Below are 18,815 nucleotides of genomic sequence, written 5' to 3'. Positions count from 1 at the left end.
GTGAATACCAGTGTGGTGAAAGGATCGTTCCACTACTATCTGGTTTCACTGTTACAAGTGTTTGAAAACACATGCGGGGCCCATGTGGCTAGCGCCATACGCGCCACTCAATCAAACAACACTGTGGTGAAACCACCTTTCAATTAACTTCTCACTGAGCGTGGTTGCAAGGGTTAGGAAACCTAAGTGTGGGCCACACGGAGAGTGCCATACGGTCAAGTCTGTGAAACAACACTGGGGAAACCATCGTTCAACTACCATCTGGTTTCCCTAGGGTAGAAGTCTTTGAACACCCACGGGAAGCCTAACGGTTAAGTGCCGTGCACTCAACTGTGAGAGACAATGGTGTGGCAAAACGATCTTTCAACTAACATCTGGTTTCCCTGCTTCAAGCCTGTTTGAAAACTATCCAGGGTCTATGAGGAAAGTGCCATAGTTTCAACTCCGAGACACAACACAGTCGGGGGAAACCCTCTTCCAACTAACACGTTGTTTCAGTAAGTTAGAAGTGTTTGGAAACCACGCGGAGATGACACCGAAAGCGCCACCAACTCATCTCTGTGAGACCCTGTGGAGGAACCATCTTTCAACTGACATCTCATTTCACAAAGTGACAAGCGTTTGAAAACCCATGTAGGGCCTGCGCCGAAAGTGCCACCTAGTCAACTCTGTGAAACAACACTGCGGGGACTCCACCTTTCAACTAAACTCTCGTTTCACTTAGAAGTGTTTGAGGACCGTATGCGGTTCTACGTAGAAAGTGCCATGTGCTCAACTCTGTAAAACAACACGGTGGGGAAACCACCCTTCAAATACCATCTGGGCTCCCCTGTTAGAAGTGTTTGAAAACTTCTGCAGCGCCGACACCGCAAGAATCATACACTCCACTCTGTCAAACAACACCTGGGGAAGCCGTCCTCCAACTCACATTTTAATTCACTATGTTAGATGTAGATGCAAACCATGTGGGGCCTAGTCCGAAAGTGCCATATGCTCAACTCTGTGAAACGGCACTGCGGGGGGAAAGATCTTTCTTCTAGCCTCTGGTTTCACTAGGTTACAAGTGTCTGAGAAGACCCACGGGACCTAGGCGCGTAGACCATGCACTCAACTCTGTGACACAACACTGTGGTGAATCCATGTTGCAGCTAACTGCTCTTCACTCAGAAGTGGTTGAAAACCTATGCCATTTCTACAAAGAAAGTGTCATATGCTCAACTCTGCACAACACGACTGCGGTGAAACCGTCTTTCAAATAACATCCGGGTTCAGTTCGTAGGAGTGTTTCGAAACTTGCCGGGGGTGGGGGTTGGGGGGGGGGGGGCTTAGGCGGAAAGTGCCATCTGCTCCACTGTCAATTTTTTTTAGGGAAACCGTCTTCCAACTAATATCTTGTTTCACCATGTTAGACGTACGTGAAAAACGTTGCTAGGAACAATGAGGAAAGTGCCATGTTCTCGACTCTGTGAAAACACACTGTGGAGAGAACCGTCTTTTCAACTAACCCCTTGTTTGCCTAAGTTAGAAGAGTTTGAAAACGTATGCAGACGTGGACGGTGAGTGCCATATATACTCGGCTATGGGGAAAAACACGGTGGGGAAAACACCTTTCAACTGACATCTCAGTTCACTAAGGCAGACGTGTTTGAAAACCTATGGAGGCGTATGTAGAAAGGGACGTACACTCAACTCTGTGACACAACCTTGCGGGGAAAGCATCTTCCAACTACCATGTGGTTTCACTAAGTTGGAAGTGTTTGAGAAGCATCCGGAGACTACAACGAAACTGCCGTATACTCAGCTCTCTGAGACGCTGTGGGGGAAAACCATCTTTCCAATCACATCTCGTTTCACAATGCTAGAAGTGTTTGACAACCTATGCAGGGCCTATGCGGAAAGTGCCATACACTCAACTCTGTGAGACAACACTGTGGGTCTCCACGTTTCACCTAACCGCTCGTTTCGCTTAGTGAGAAGGGCTCGAAAACCTACGTGGGTACTACGCAGAGAGGGCCCTGTGCGCAACTCTGTATGTAAAACAACACTGTGGTGAAACCCTCCTTCCGACAGCATCTGGGTTCCCTCGCTAGAAGTGTTTGGAAAGCTACGCGGAGCCTAGCCCGAAAGTATCTCCCACTGCGCTCTGGCAGATAACACTTGGTGAATGAAAGCCGTCGTTCCGCTGACATCTCGCTTCGCTAAGGTACACGTAGCTCCAAACGTTGCGGGGCCTACAACGAGAGTGCCATATACTGAACCCTGTGAGACGACACTGTGGGGACACAATCTGTCTCCTAGCATGTGGTTTCACTAAGCCACACGTGTTTCATAAGGCTCGCAGGCGCCTAGCGCACGGGACCGTACGCTCTCAACTCTAGGAAACAACACTGTGGGGAAACCGTCCTTCAACTACCATGTGGTTTCTCTAAGGTAGAAGGGTTTGAAAACCTACGAGAAGCCTAACTGTTGAGCGCCGTCTACTCAACTGTGAGAAACGATGGTGTGCTGAAACGAGCACTCAACTAGCACCTGGTTTCACTAACTTAAGAGTGTTCGGAAACTGTTGGGGGTCTACGCGGCAAGGGCCCTACCCTCAACTCTGTGAGACACTGGGGGGGAGACCACTTTTCAAATGGCAGCTCGTTTGCCAAAGTGACAAGGGCTTCAAGACCCATGCGGGGCCTGCGACGAAAGTGCCGTAGAGTCAACTCTGTGAAACAACACCGTGGAGACGCCACCTTTCAACACACCTCTCGTTTCCCTTACTGAGAAGAGTTTCAGAAACGAGGGGCTTCCTACGCAGAAAGCGCCATGTGCTCAACTCTGTAAAACAACACTGTGGTGAAACCATCCTTCAAATAGCATCTGGGTTCCCTTGTTAGACGTGTTTGAAAAGCGATGCGGAGCTCACACCAAAAGTATGAGACACCCCACTCTGTCAGACAACACCTGCGGTGTGTGTGGGGGGAGGGGGGAGGGCGGAGAAGCCGTCCTTCAACTAACAGCTTACTTCACTATGTTACCTGTGGCTGCAAACCGTTCGTGCGGGGCCTACAGCGAAAGTGCCATACACTCAACTCTGTGAAACAACACTGTGGGGAGACCGTTTCAACTAACACGTGGTTTCACTAAGTTAGAAGTGTTTGAGAAACCCGTCGGGGCCTAAGCACAACGTGCTATATGTGTGTGTGTATATATATATATATATATATGTATATACACAGAGCACTGTCCCACTGCACATTGCAGGAGCCATCTTCTGGCTAACAGCTTGCATCACTAACGTAGAAGTGTTTGAAACCCTCTGTGGGGAGCCAGGGGGAAAGTGACATATACTCGACTGTGGGAGAGAATACTGTGGACTGACATCACGTTTCACTGGGCAGAGGTGTCTGAAAACCCATTCGGGGCCTATGACGAAGGTGCCATATACGCGACTCTGTCGAGAGGCACTTTGGGGAAACCACCTTTCAAATAACATCCCGTATCGCTAAGTTAGATTTGCCGGAAATCCTCTGCGGGCAAAGAAGGGGCAAGTGACATTTACTCGGCATTGTGAGAAAGTCCTGTGGAGAAGCCATCTTGCAACTAACATCTTGGCTCACTGAGGGAGAACTGTTTGAAAACCTATGCGGCGCCCACATGTAAGGTCAGTGCCACAAACTCGGCTCTGTGAAGGAACATCTTGTATCGCTAAGTTAGACCAGCAGTTTGAACAAACGCCTATCGTGGGGCCTCAGTGGAAGGTGTCATATACTCGACTCGGGCAAACTGCACTTTGGAGGAACGCTTTCCACTCACCTCTGGTTCCACTAACTTGGAAGTGTTTGCAATCCCATGTGGGGCCTAGACCCTCAGCGCTGTGAAACAACACTGTTGGGGAAACCGTCTTTCAACTACATTGGGTTTCACCAGGTAAGAAGCGTGTGAAGGAAGCCTGTGGGGGCTTTATGCGGCGCGTGCCACTCAACTCTGTCAAAGGTTTGCCCTTCGGGGAAACCATCCTTCACCTGACATCTTGTATCACTAAGTCAGAAGCGTTTGAAAACCTATGCAGGGCACGATGTGGAAAGTGATATGTACTCGATACTCTGAAAGAATCCTGCAGAGAAACCATCTCTCAGCTGACATCTTGTTTGACTAAGTTGCAAGAGTTTGAAAGCGTATGCAGACGTACACGGCAAGTGCTCTGTCCTCGACTGTGTGAAACAAAACCGTGGAGGGCGGAAGGGGGGGGGGGTGAGGAAACACCTTTCAGCCAACATCTCCTTTCCCTAAGTGGGAAGAGGCGGAACAGTGATGGGAGGCCTATAGTGAAAGTGCCATACACTCACCTTTGTGCAGCTGCACATTTGGGGAAACCGTCTTTCCAGGAACATCTTGTATCACCAGGTTGGCATTGTTTGAAATCCTATGCGGAGAACGACGTCGAAAGTGACCCTCCACCCCGTGAAGGTGTACTGTGGAGAGACCACCTTTCAGCTAGCATCTCGTTTCACTCCGTTCCAAGTGTTTGCCAACCTACGTACGGTGGCTTGCGTAGAAAGTGCCCTTACACTCCATCATGTGAAACACGGTGTGGCGAAACGGTCTTTCTCCTAATATCTTGCTGCACTAAAAGAGAGCTGTCTGACAACTGTGCGGGGCCTGCAAGGTAGGTGCCGTAGAGTCACCCGTGTGAAGGCACACTCTGAGGACACGACCTTTTAGCTAACACCTAGTTTCACTCAGTTCCAAGGGCTTGAAAACCTGCGCGGGGACTGCTTCCACGTACTCAACTCCGTCAGACTTCACTCTGGGGAAGCCAACACTCAACTAACAGCTTGTATCAATCACTAGGTTAGAAGAGTTTGAGAACCTATGTGGGGAACGATGTGGAAAGTGACATATACCAGCCACTGTGAAAGAATCCTGTGGAGCAACCATCTCTCACCTAACATCCGGTGTCACAACGTTGGAGGTGTTGGAACACCTATGTGGGGGGCGGGGGGGGGGGGCTATGTGGAGAGTGAAGTGCCATGTACACAAGTCAGTCAATCTGCACTCTACGGAAACCATCTTTCCACTAACCTCTGGCTCCACTAACGTGGAAGTGTTGGAAAACCCATGTGGGGCCTAGAAGGAAAGTGCCATACCCTCAACCCTGTGAAACAACACTGTGGGGAAACCATCTTTCCACTCACATCTTGTTTCACTAAGGAAGAAGTGTTGGCAAACCTGTGGGGGCTTAGGCGGAAAGTGTCATACCCTCCACTCTGTCAAGCAGCCTTTGGGGAAACCATCTTTCCACTACCATCTTATTTCACCATGTTAGAAGTGTTTGAAAAACTGCTGGGAACGAAGATTCGTCTTCAATGGAATTCTCGAGTTCCTCAGAATTCTCGATTCAGAGAAAACATACTGTGGAGAAACCATCTTTCAACTCACATCTGGTTTCTGTCAGTTAGAAGTGTTTGAAAAACTTACGCGGGCCCATGCGGAAAGGGCCGTATACCCAATCCTGCGAAACAACCCTGGAGAGTAACCAGCTTTCACCTAATGTGTGGTTTCGCTCAGTGAGAACTGTTTGAAAACCTACGCGGGGCCTACAGGGTAAGTGCCATATACTCAACCCTGTGATACAACACTGTGGGGAAAATATCTTGTAACTAGCCTGTCGTTTCACTACGTGAGAAGAGTTTGACAACCTATGCAGGGAATGATGTGGAAAGTCACATATACCAGCCATCGCAAAAGACTCCTGTGGAGAAAGCATCTTTCAACTAACATGTTTCACCAAGTTGGAAGTTTTGAGAAGCTATGCAGGGCCTCCAAGGTCACTGCCATATACTCATCTCTGGGAACCAACACGGTGGGAAAGCATCCTTTGAACTAACATCTAGTTTCACTAAGTTAGAAGGGTTTGAAAAATTATTCAGGGACTGTGCAGAAAGAAAGTGCCATATATTCAACTCTGTCAAAACGGCACTTTGGGGAAACCGTCTTTCAACTAACATCTTGTTTCTCCATGTTGGAAGCGTTTGAAAAACTGCTGGGAACGACGACGAACGTGCCATACACTCAACTCTGTGAAGTAACACTGTGGGGGAAAAACCATCGTGTGGCTAACATCTTGTTTCACTGAGTTAGAAGTGTTTGAAAACCTCGGCGGGGACTAGGTGGAAAGTGCCATATACTCAACTCTGTCAAACTGCACTTTCAACTAACGTGCAGCCTACACAAGACACGAATTACACGGAAACCCACACATATCTCACACATACCACAGTACCCAAACACACAACACACAAACCCAAAACATTTAAGGAAAACACACCACACACGGCCACCCGTGCAATACACTCAAGACACTTATATAACACACATACACACACACACACACACACACACACACACACACCCTGCACATTCCACACACCTGGCACGCCGCATTGGCCACCTTCCTACGACATACACACCTGCATGACACATACACCGTCTACACATGCATACATCACACACACCACATGCTCACCACACACTCACCATGCATATGCCACAGACATGTCCAACACACATCACACATGCCCCACACACCCACAGTTACCCCCCTCGCACAGTATTACCACACTCCACACATATACAGCACACGGTTTCCAAACAAACCACTGCCCGTATACCACGCATACACCCTCCACATGCACACCCCACACCCCAAACCCACGCCACTTATACGGAAGACAGATGCTCCCTCCTCTACACGTCGACTACCCGGACACCACACACACTGCACATAGAGACACAAATGTGACACATATGCCACACAGCCACATCACTCCTACACCGAACACACAACAGGGTACCAACATACCTCGCTTGACACGTGAATACCACACAAACACCTCACCCAGTCACCACATACACACCAAACCACTTACACCTCGCACAGACATCTTCCACACACTACTTACTACACCTAATACACGGACCACACATATACCCACCGTACACTACGTATAGCCCACAAACACACCCCGTATATACACCACATACATGCCAAACTCATACCGCACACAACGCACTTACACTACACAGACACCGCATCCACAATACACACACCATGAGAATCCATACATCTATGAAGTACGGACACCACGCACACCACACACACACCACACTTTTACTGCCCAAACTCCACCCGTATGCCACACCACAAAACCACACGTGCACCACATACAAAACACACATGCCATAGAAAGACCATACACGCACATACGTTCTATGCGGCGCATACCTAGCTGATATACTACAATCACAACACATATATGACCCTTGAAGACAACACAGAAGGACACATACAGCACCTCCAAAACACTGACACACCATACACACACCACATTCACCACACAAATAACATGCACAGACACAAACGTTATATACAACATACGTGCCATCCATACTTTAGAGATGTAAGATGTTAGCTGAAAGATGGCTTCTGCAATGTGCAGTTTGACAGAGGGCACGACGGGTTTCTCAAACACTTCTAACGTAGTGAAACCAGGTGTTCGTTGAACCCGTTTCCCCACAGCGTTGTTTCACAGAGTTGAGCATATGGCACTTTGGCTGTAGGCGCCGCATGGTTTGCAACCCCATGGTGACATAGTGAAGTAAAATGTCAGTTGAAGGACGGCTTCCCCAAAGTCTTTGCCAGAGTGCAGTGTAAGATACTTTCGGGGTAGGCTCCGCATAGGTTTTCAAACACTTCTAACAGTGAACCATGATGCTATTTGAAGGATGGTGTCACCGGTGTTGTTTTACAGAGTTGAGCATATGGCACTCGTTGCGTAGAACGCACGTAGGTTTTCAAACCCTTCTCACTCAGTGAAACGAGCGGTTGGTTGAAACGTGGAGACCCACAGTGTTGTTTCACAGAGTGGACTATAGGCACTTTCTGCGCAGGCCTTGCATGCATGGGTTTTCAAACACTTGTAAGTTTGTGAAACGAGAAGTCACTTCAAAGACGGTTTCCCTAGGGCGTCTCATAGAGTAAGTCCCTTTGGGGTGTAGCTCCTCATGGTTTTCAAACTGACACACGTTAGTCGGAAGATGGTGTCCCCACTGTGTTCTGTCACAGAGTGGAGCATATGGCACTCTCCTCACAGACCCTGAATAGTTTTCAAACACTTTTAAATTAGTGCAACCAGATGTTAGTTGAATTATTGTTTTAGCACACCATCGTTGTTCACCGTTGAGCGTAGAGGTATGGCACTTAACCAGTTGGCTTCTCATAGGTTTTCAGACACTTCTAGCTCAAAGAAACCACATAGAGGTTGAAAGGTGGTCTCCCCAACCGTGTTGTTTCACGGAGTTGCGTGTTTGGTACTCTCCACCCAGGCCCCGCATGTGTTTTAAACACTTGTAACCGAGTGAAAGCAGATGTTGGGAGACTGTCTCTCGACCGTGACGGTGCCCAGGGCTATGTGGCACTTTCGGTGTGATCCCCGGATGGCGTTCAAACACCTCTAACTTAGTGTAACAAGAAATTGGGTGGACGATGGGTTCCCCACAGTGTTCTGTCACAGAGTTGACTCTATGGCGCTTACCTCTAGGTCCCGCCTAGTTTTCAAGCCATTTTAACGTAGCGAAACCCGACGCTTCACTCTTTTTTTCCAGAGGTGAGTATAAGGCACTTTCCCTGTAGGCCCCGCACGTATTTACTAAGGTTTCTCACGTTGTGACACGTAGCCGTTAGTTGAATGATGGTATCCCCACGGTACTTCCTAAAGTTAGGTACAAGGCACTGGTCGGGGTAGGCCTACGGGGTTTTTCAAACACTTGTGACTTAGTGAAACAAGATGTTAGTTGAAAGATAGTTTCCCTCAAGGGCTGCCTGGTAGAGCTGAGTACATAGAGCTTTCCACCTGGGCTCCGCATAGGTCTCCAAGCGCTTCAAACTTAGTGAATAAGACGATAGGAGAAAGCTTTCCCTAAGGTGTTTCATGGTATTGCGTATAAGGCACACTCGGTGTAGGTGCTGCATTTGCTTTGAAACACTTTTAACTTGGTGAAAGAAGATGTTAGTGGCAAGATGTTTCCCTCACACTTTTCTGTTTCACAGAGTTGAGTGCATGGCACTTTCCCCGTAGGGCCCACGTAGGCTTTCCAATTCTACTTGGCGAAGCAAGAGGTTAGTTGCAAGCCGGATACCATGGGTTTTCAAACACTTCTCACTTTGTCAAATCAGATAGATGTATGTTACTTGAAAGTCGGTTTCCCCACGGTGTTGTTTCACGGAGGTGACGCTATGGCCCTTACCCTGTAGGCCCCGCCTAGGTTTTCAAAGAGTTCTCACTTACTGAAACCGGATGTTAGGTGAAAGACTCTTTCCCCGTAGTTGTTTCACAGAGCTGCGTGTAGGCGTTTCCGCCTAAGCCCCGCAGAGGTTTGCAAACGCTTCCAACCTACCGAAACAGGATTTTAGTTGGAAGGTGGTTCCCCCACAGCGTTTCATACACTTCAGCCTATGGCGCTTTCCGTTTCGTCCCCACATGGGTTTTCAAGCACTTGAAACCCTATGCGGTGAAAGCAGATGTTAGTTGGTAAAAGGCGTCACCACACTGGGGTTTCACAGCGCCGAGGACATGGCAGTGTCTTTGCGGCCCCGCAAGCGTTTGCAAACACTTCCCACTTAGTTAAACCAGATGTTATTTGAAAAGTGGTTTGTCTACAACGATCCTTGACACAGCGAGGAAAGTGCGCTTTGCTTTTTAACTTCTTTTTTAAAGTTCCTTTATTTTTTGAGACAGAGAGAGATAGAGCTGAACGGGGGAGGGTCACGGTGAGAAGGAGACACAGACTCTGAAACAGGCTCCAGGCTCTGAGCTGTCAGCACAGAGCCTGACGCGGGGCTCGAACCCACGGACCGCGAGATCATGACCTGAGCCGAAGTCAGACGCTTAACCGACCAAGCCACCCAGGCGCCCCGCTTTTTAGCTTCTATGCCTAGGATTCCAACATTTCTAACTTTGTGAAACAAACAGATGTTTCCGCACAGTGATTTTACACCGCGTTAAGTATGTGACACTTTTCATAAATAAGCCATTTATCAACTAACATCTTGCTTCGCTGAGAAGTGTTTGAAAACCTATGAGGAAAACGAGATACACTCCACGCTGAAATCTTACCGTGGAGAAACCATCCTTCAACTACCATCAGGTCTCACTATGTTAGAGGTATTCGACAACGTATGTGGGGCCTACGAATAAAGTGTCATATACTCGAGTCTGGCAAATAACACTGTGCGGAAACCATCTTCCAACCAGCATCCTGTTTCAGTACGTTAGACCCCTCTTAGCTTGAAGACCCATGTGGGGCCTACACCGAATGTGCCATGCACTCAACCCTGGGAAACAACCGTGTGGTGAAACCATCTATCCACCAACGTCGGGTTTCACCAAGTTAGAAGTGTTGGAGGGCCCGTGCGGGGCCAACACCGAAACTGCCGTATGCACGACTGTATGAAACATCTTTCAACTGGCATCTGGTATCCCTACGGTTAAAACCATCTTTGAAACCTATGCGGAGCCTATGCGGAAAGTGCCACACACTCAACTCTGCACAAGAGTCTGCTCAAACCCTCAGCCAACTAACCTCTTGTTGCACAAGGTTGGACCAGTTTGAAAACCTATGCGACACCTTCAGGGAAAGCGCCTTGTACTCAAATATGGGAAACAACAACATTTTGGGGAACCCTCCTTCAAGAAACATTCGGTTTCACTAATTTGGACGGGGTGGAAAACGTACGCGAGCAACTATGAGAGAAGCGCCATATCCTCCACTCTGTGAGACAACACTGTGGTGAAACCATCTTTCAACTACCATCTGATGTCACTAATTTGTAAGTGTTAGAAAACCCACGCGGGCAACGAGACGGAAAGCGCCATCACTCAGCTCTGTGAAACAACAGTGTGGTGAAACCATCCTTCAACTAACATCTCGTTTCACCGTTGGAAGTTTCTGTAACCATTTTCGGGGAATTACGATGAAAGTGACATAGACTTGATTGTGTGAAAGAGTGTTACGGAAAAACGGTCTTTCAACTAATATCTTGTTTCACTAACAGAAGCACTTGAAACCCTAGGCCGGGTCTATGAGGAAAGTGCCGTCTACTCAACTCTGCGAGACAACACTGAGGTGAAAACCTCTTTCCACTACCATCTGATTTCAGAAATTTAGAAAAGCTTAAAAACTGAAGAGGGACCTAGAGGAAGGTGCCATATACTCCACTCTGTGAAACAATACTGTGGGATAAAAATCTTTCCATTAACAACTTGTTTCACGGTTAGAAATGCTTTAAAACACACACTAGGGACTATGGGGAAAGTGACATATACTCGACTCTAAAGACTGCTTGTGGGGAAACCATCTTTCAACTAACTTAACGGTTTCACGTTGCTAGGCGTGTTCCAAAACCTATGCATAAAGTGCCACATAGTCAAGTCTGGCAGACAACACATCTTTCAACTAATGTCTTGTTTCACGACACTAGAAGTGGCTAAAAACCCATGCGGGGACTACAGCCAAAGTGCCCGGTACTCAACCCTGTGAAACGTTTGTGTGGTGCAAACGTCTATCAGTTAACATCTGGTTTCGCTAACTTAGTGTGCTTGAACACCCGTGCGGGGGGGCGACATCCAGAGTGCCACATACACGCCTGTCTGATACGTTGCGGGGGCAACCATCTTTCAAGGAACAGCCCATTACGCTAAGGTGGAAGCGTTTGAAAACCTGTGAGGGGCCTAAGCGGAAGGTGCCAAATACCCATCTCCCTGTGAAACAACACTGTGGGGCAACTGTCTTTCAGCTACTACCTGGTTTCACAAAGTCTGAAGTGTTTAGAAACACTTGAGTGGCCTCCCCGCAAGGTGCCATATACACGACTCTGTGAGGAGACCACTGTTCGATTAACATCCGGTTTCACTAAGGTTCAAGTGTTTGGAAAACTGTGCTTGGGATACACGAAAGTGCCATATACTCGATTCTGCGAAGCAGCAGTGTAATGAAAACAATCGTTCAACTACCATCTTGTTTCGCTAGGTTCCAAGTGTTGGAAAATCAATGCAGGGCCTATGGTGAAAGCGCCGCATCCTCAACTCTGTCACAACGCACTTTGTGGAAATGGTCTGTCCATTGACCTGTCGTGTCGCGTAGAAGTCTGTGAAGGTCTATGTGGGGAACGATGTGGAGAGTGACACGTACAGGACACTGTAGAGAATCCTGTGGAGACACCCTCTTTCAACTAACATCTTGGTGCACTAAGTTCGAAGTGTTTGAAGACCTATGCAGGGACTACGCAGAGAGTGCCATAAGCTCAACTCTGTAAAACAACAGCGTGGTGATACCATCCTCCAAATATCACCTGGGTTCACTTGTCAGACGTGTTTGAAATGCCATGCGGCCGCTACACCGAGTGTATCTTACATTGCACTGTGTCAAACAACACTTGGAGGAAGCCGTCCTCCAACTCACATCTTATTTCCCTAAGTTTGATGTGTTTGAAAACCATGCGGGGCCCACAACGAAAGTGCCATATACTCAACTCCGAGAACAGACACGATGGTGACACAGTCTTTCTCCGAGCATCTGGATTCGCGAGGTTACAAGGGTTTGAAAAGACGGGGGGAGGGGGCTTAGGTGCATAGCACCATAGGCTCAACTCTGTGAGACAACATGGGAGAAACTGACTTTGAACTAAAAGCTGGGCCACTAAGTTAGAAGTGTTTGAAACCCCTGGGGGGGGGGGGGGCCTCTGAAGACCGTGCCGTATACTCGACTCTGTGAAACAACACTGTGGGAAAACGATCTTCGACTACCAGCTGGTTTCTCTAAGTGAGCAGTGTGTGGAAATCCTGTGCTCTCATAGGATTGCCTAATCGCAAGGTGCCCTATACTCAACTGTGTGAATACCAGTGTGGTGAAAGGATCGTTCCACTACTATCTGGTTTCACTGTTACAAGTGTTTGAAAACACATGCGGGGCCCATGTGGCTAGCGCCATACGCGCCACTCAATCAAACAACACTGTGGTGAAACCACCTTTCAATTAACTTCTCACTGAGCGTGGTTGCAAGGGTTAGGAAACCTAAGTGTGGGCCACACGGAGAGTGCCATACGGTCAAGTCTGTGAAACAACACTGGGGAAACCATCGTTCAACTACCATCTGGTTTCCCTAGGGTAGAAGTCTTTGAACACCCACGGGAAGCCTAACGGTTAAGTGCCGTGCACTCAACTGTGAGAGACAATGGTGTGGCAAAACGATCTTTCAACTAACATCTGGTTTCCCTGCTTCAAGCCTGTTTGAAAACTATCCAGGGTCTATGAGGAAAGTGCCATAGTTTCAACTCCGAGACACAACACAGTCGGGGGAAACCCTCTTCCAACTAACACGTTGTTTCAGTAAGTTAGAAGTGTTTGGAAACCACGCGGAGATGACACCGAAAGCGCCACCAACTCATCTCTGTGAGACCCTGTGGAGGAACCATCTTTCAACTGACATCTCATTTCACAAAGTGACAAGCGTTTGAAAACCCATGTAGGGCCTGCGCCGAAAGTGCCACCTAGTCAACTCTGTGAAACAACACTGCGGGGACTCCACCTTTCAACTAAACTCTCGTTTCACTTAGAAGTGTTTGAGGACCGTATGCGGTTCTACGTAGAAAGTGCCATGTGCTCAACTCTGTAAAACAACACGGTGGGGAAACCACCCTTCAAATACCATCTGGGCTCCCCTGTTAGAAGTGTTTGAAAACTTCTGCAGCGCCGACACCGCAAGAATCATACACTCCACTCTGTCAAACAACACCTGGGGAAGCCGTCCTCCAACTCACATTTTAATTCACTATGTTAGATGTAGATGCAAACCATGTGGGGCCTAGTCCGAAAGTGCCATATGCTCAACTCTGTGAAACGGCACTGCGGGGGGAAAGATCTTTCTTCTAGCCTCTGGTTTCACTAGGTTACAAGTGTCTGAGAAGACCCACGGGACCTAGGCGCGTAGACCATGCACTCAACTCTGTGACACAACACTGTGGTGAATCCATGTTGCAGCTAACTGCTCTTCACTCAGAAGTGGTTGAAAACCTATGCCATTTCTACAAAGAAAGTGTCATATGCTCAACTCTGCACAACACGACTGCGGTGAAACCGTCTTTCAAATAACATCCGGGTTCAGTTCGTAGGAGTGTTTCGAAACTTGCCGGGGGTGGGGGTTGGGGGGGGGGGGGCTTAGGCGGAAAGTGCCATCTGCTCCACTGTCAATTTTTTTTAGGGAAACCGTCTTCCAACTAATATCTTGTTTCACCATGTTAGACGTACGTGAAAAACGTTGCTAGGAACAATGAGGAAAGTGCCATGTTCTCGACTCTGTGAAAACACACTGTGGAGAGAACCGTCTTTTCAACTAACCCCTTGTTTGCCTAAGTTAGAAGAGTTTGAAAACGTATGCAGACGTGGACGGTGAGTGCCATATACTCGGCTATGGGGAAAAACACGGTGGGGAAAACACCTTTCAACTGACATCTCAGTTCACTAAGGCAGACGTGTTTGAAAACCTATGGAGGCGTATGTAGAAAGGGACGTACACTCAACTCTGTGACACAACCTTGCGGGGAAAGCATCTTCCAACTACCATGTGGTTTCACTAAGTTGGAAGTGTTTGAGAAGCATCCGGAGACTACAACGAAACTGCCGTATACTCAGCTCTCTGAGACGCTGTGGGGGAAAACCATCTTTCCAATCACATCTCGTTTCACAATGCTAGAAGTGTTTGACAACCTATGCAGGGCCTATGCGGAAAGTGCCATACACTCAACTCTGTGAGACAACACTGTGGGTCTCCACGTTTCACCTAACCGCTCGTTTCGCTTAGTGAGAAGGGCTCGAAAACCTACGTGGGTACTACGCAGAGAGGGCCCTGTGCGCAACTCTGTATGTAAAACAACACTGTGGTGAAACCCTCCTTCCGACAGCATCTGGGTTCCCTCGCTAGAAGTGTTTGGAAAGCTACGCGGAGCCTAGCCCGAAAGTATCTCCCACTGCGCTCTGGCAGATAACACTTGGTGAATGAAAGCCGTCGTTCCGCTGACATCTCGCTTCGCTAAGGTACACGTAGCTCCAAACGTTGCGGGGCCTACAACGAGAGTGCCATATACTGAACCCTGTGAGACGACACTGTGGGGACACAATCTGTCTCCTAGCATGTGGTTTCACTAAGCCACACGTGTTTCATAAGGCTCGCAGGCGCCTAGCGCACGGGACCGTACGCTCTCAACTCTAGGAAACAACACTGTGGGGAAACCGTCCTTCAACTACCATGTGGTTTCTCTAAGGTAGAAGGGTTTGAAAACCTACGAGAAGCCTAACTGTTGAGCGCCGTCTACTCAACTGTGAGAAACGATGGTGTGCTGAAACGAGCACTCAACTAGCACCTGGTTTCACTAACTTAAGAGTGTTCGGAAACTGTTGGGGGTCTACGCGGCAAGGGCCCTACCCTCAACTCTGTGAGACACTGGGGGGAGACCACTTTTCAAATGGCAGCTCGTTTGCCAAAGTGACAAGGGCTTCAAGACCCATGCGGGGCCTGCGACGAAAGTGCCGTAGAGTCAACTCTGTGAAACAACACCGTGGAGACGCCACCTTTCAACACACCTCTCGTTTCCCTTACTGAGAAGAGTTTCAGAAACGAGGGGCTTCCTACGCAGAAAGCGCCATGTGCTCAACTCTGTAAAACAACACTGTGGTGAAACCATCCTTCAAATAGCATCTGGGTTCCCTTGTTAGACGTGTTTGAAAAGCGATGCGGAGCTCACACCAAAAGTATGAGACACCCCACTCTGTCAGACAACACCTGCGGTGTGTGTGGGGGGAGGGGGGAGGGCGGAGAAGCCGTCCTTCAACTAACAGCTTACTTCACTATGTTACCTGTGGCTGCAAACCGTTCGTGCGGGGCCTACAGCGAAAGTGCCATACACTCAACTCTGTGAAACAACACTGTGGGGAGACCGTTTCAACTAACACGTGGTTTCACTAAGTTAGAAGTGTTTGAGAAACCCGTCGGGGCCTAAGCACAACGTGCTATATGTGTGTGTATATATATATATATATATATATATATGTATATACACAGAGCACTGTCCCACTGCACATTGCAGGAGCCATCTTCTGGCTAACAGCTTGCATCACTAACGTAGAAGTGTTTGAAACCCTCTGTGGGGAGCCAGGGGGAAAGTGACATATACTCGACTGTGGGAGAGAATACTGTGGACTGACATCACGTTTCACTGGGCAGAGGTGTCTGAAAACCCATTCGGGGCCTATGACGAAGGTGCCATATACGCGACTCTGTCGAGAGGCACTTTGGGGAAACCACCTTTCAAATAACATCCCGTATCGCTAAGTTAGATTTGCCGGAAATCCTCTGCGGGCAAAGAAGGGGCAAGTGACATTTACTCGGCATTGTGAGAAAGTCCTGTGGAGAAGCCATCTTGCAACTAACATCTTGGCTCACTGAGGGAGAACTGTTTGAAAACCTATGCGGCGCCCACATGTAAGGTCAGTGCCACAAACTCGGCTCTGTGAAGGAACATCTTGTATCGCTAAGTTAGACCAGCAGTTTGAACAAACGCCTATCGTGGGGCCTCAGTGGAAGGTGTCATATACTCGACTCGGGCAAACTGCACTTTGGAGGAACGCTTTCCACTCACCTCTGGTTCCACTAACTTGGAAGTGTTTGCAATCCCATGTGGGGCCTAGACCCTCAGCGCTGTGAAACAACACTGTTGGGGAAACCGTCTTTCAACTACATTGGGTTTCACCAGGTAAGAAGCGTGTGAAGGAAGCCTGTGGGGGCTTTATGCGGCGCGTGCCACTCAACTCTGTCAAAGGTTTGCCCTTCGGGGAAACCATCCTTCACCTGACATCTTGTATCACTAAGTCAGAAGCGTTTGAAAACCTATGCAGGGCACGATGTGGAAAGTGATATGTACTCGATACTCTGAAAGAATCCTGCAGAGAAACCATCTCTCAGCTGACATCTTGTTTGACTAAGTTGCAAGAGTTTGAAAGCGTATGCAGACGTACACGGCAAGTGCTCTGTCCTCGACTGTGTGAAACAAAACCGTGGAGGGCGGAAGGGGGGGGGGGTGAGGAAACACCTTTCAGCCAACATCTCCTTTCCCTAAGTGGGAAGAGGCGGAACAGTGATGGGAGGCCTATAGTGAAAGTGCCATACACTCACCTTTGTGCAGCTGCACATTTGGGGAAACCGTCTTTCCAGGAACATCTTGTATCACCAGGTTGGCATTGTTTGAAATCCTATGCGGAGAACGACGTCGAAAGTGACCCTCCACCCCGTGAAGGTGTACTGTGGAGAGACCACCTTTCAGCTAGCATCTCGTTTCACTCCGTTCCAAGTGTTTGCCAACCTACGTACGGTGGCTTGCGTAGAAAGTGCCCTTACACTCCATCATGTGAAACACGGTGTGGCGAAACGGTCTTTCTCCTAATATCTTGCTGCACTAAAAGAGAGCTGTCTGACAACTGTGCGGGGCCTGCAAGGTAGGTGCCGTAGAGTCACCCGTGTGAAGGCACACTCTGAGGACACGACCTTTTAGCTAACACCTAGTTTCACTCAGTTCCAAGGGCTTGAAAACCTGCGCGGGGACTGCGCGTCAAGTTCCACGTACTCAACTCCGTCAGACTTCACTCTGGGGAAGCCAACACTCAACTAACAGCTTGTATCAATCACTAGGTTAGAAGAGTTTGAGAACCTATGTGGGGAACGATGTGGAAAGTGACATATACCAGCCACTGTGAAAGAATCCTGTGGAGCAACCATCTCTCACCTAACATCCGGTGTCACAACGTTGGAGGTGTTGGAACACCTATGTGGGGGGCGGGGGGGGGGGGGCTATGTGGAGAGTGAAGTGCCATGTACACAAGTCAGTCAATCTGCACTCTACGGAAACCATCTTTCCACTAACCTCTGGCTCCACTAACGTGGAAGTGTTGGAAAACCCATGTGGGGCCTAGAAGGAAAGTGCCATACCCTCAACCCTGTGAAACAACACTGTGGGGAAACCATCTTTCCACTCACATCTTGTTTCACTAAGGAAGAAGTGTTGGCAAACCTGTGGGGGCTTAGGCGGAAAGTGTCATACCCTCCACTCTGTCAAGCAGCCTTTGGGGAAACCATCTTTCCACTACCATCTTATTTCACCATGTTAGAAGTGTTTGAAAAACTGCTGGGAACGAAGATTCGTCTTCAACGGAATTCTCGAGTTCCTCAGAATTCTCGATTCAGAGAAAACATACTGTGGAGAAACCATCTTTCAACTCACATCTGGTTTCTGTCAGTTAGAAGTGTTTGAAAAACTTACGCGGGCCCATGCGGAAAGGGCCGTATACCCAATCCTGCGAAACAACCCTGGAGAGTAACCAGCTTTCACCTAATGTGTGGTTTCGCTCAGTGAGAACTGTTTGAAAACCTACGCGGGGCCTACAGGGTAAGTGCCATATACTCAACCCTGTGATACAACACTGTGGGGAAAATATCTTGTAACTAGCCTGTCGTTTCACTACGTGAGAAGAGTTTGACAACCTATGCAGGGAATGATGTGGAAAGTCACATATACCAGCCATCGCAAAAGACTCCTGTGGAGAAAGCATCTTTCAACTAACATGTTTCACCAAGTTGGAAGTTTTGAGAAGCTATGCAGGGCCTCCAAGGTCACTGCCATATACTCATCTCTGGGAACCAACACGGTGGGAAAGCATCCTTT

This window comes from Panthera onca, chromosome A1 (genome assembly GCF_046562875.1).
Source record: "Panthera onca isolate mPanOnc1 chromosome A1, mPanOnc1 haplotype 2, whole genome shotgun sequence".
Taxonomy (NCBI): domain Eukaryota; kingdom Metazoa; phylum Chordata; class Mammalia; order Carnivora; family Felidae; genus Panthera; species Panthera onca.
Note: the sequence above shows the minus strand (reverse complement) of the source record.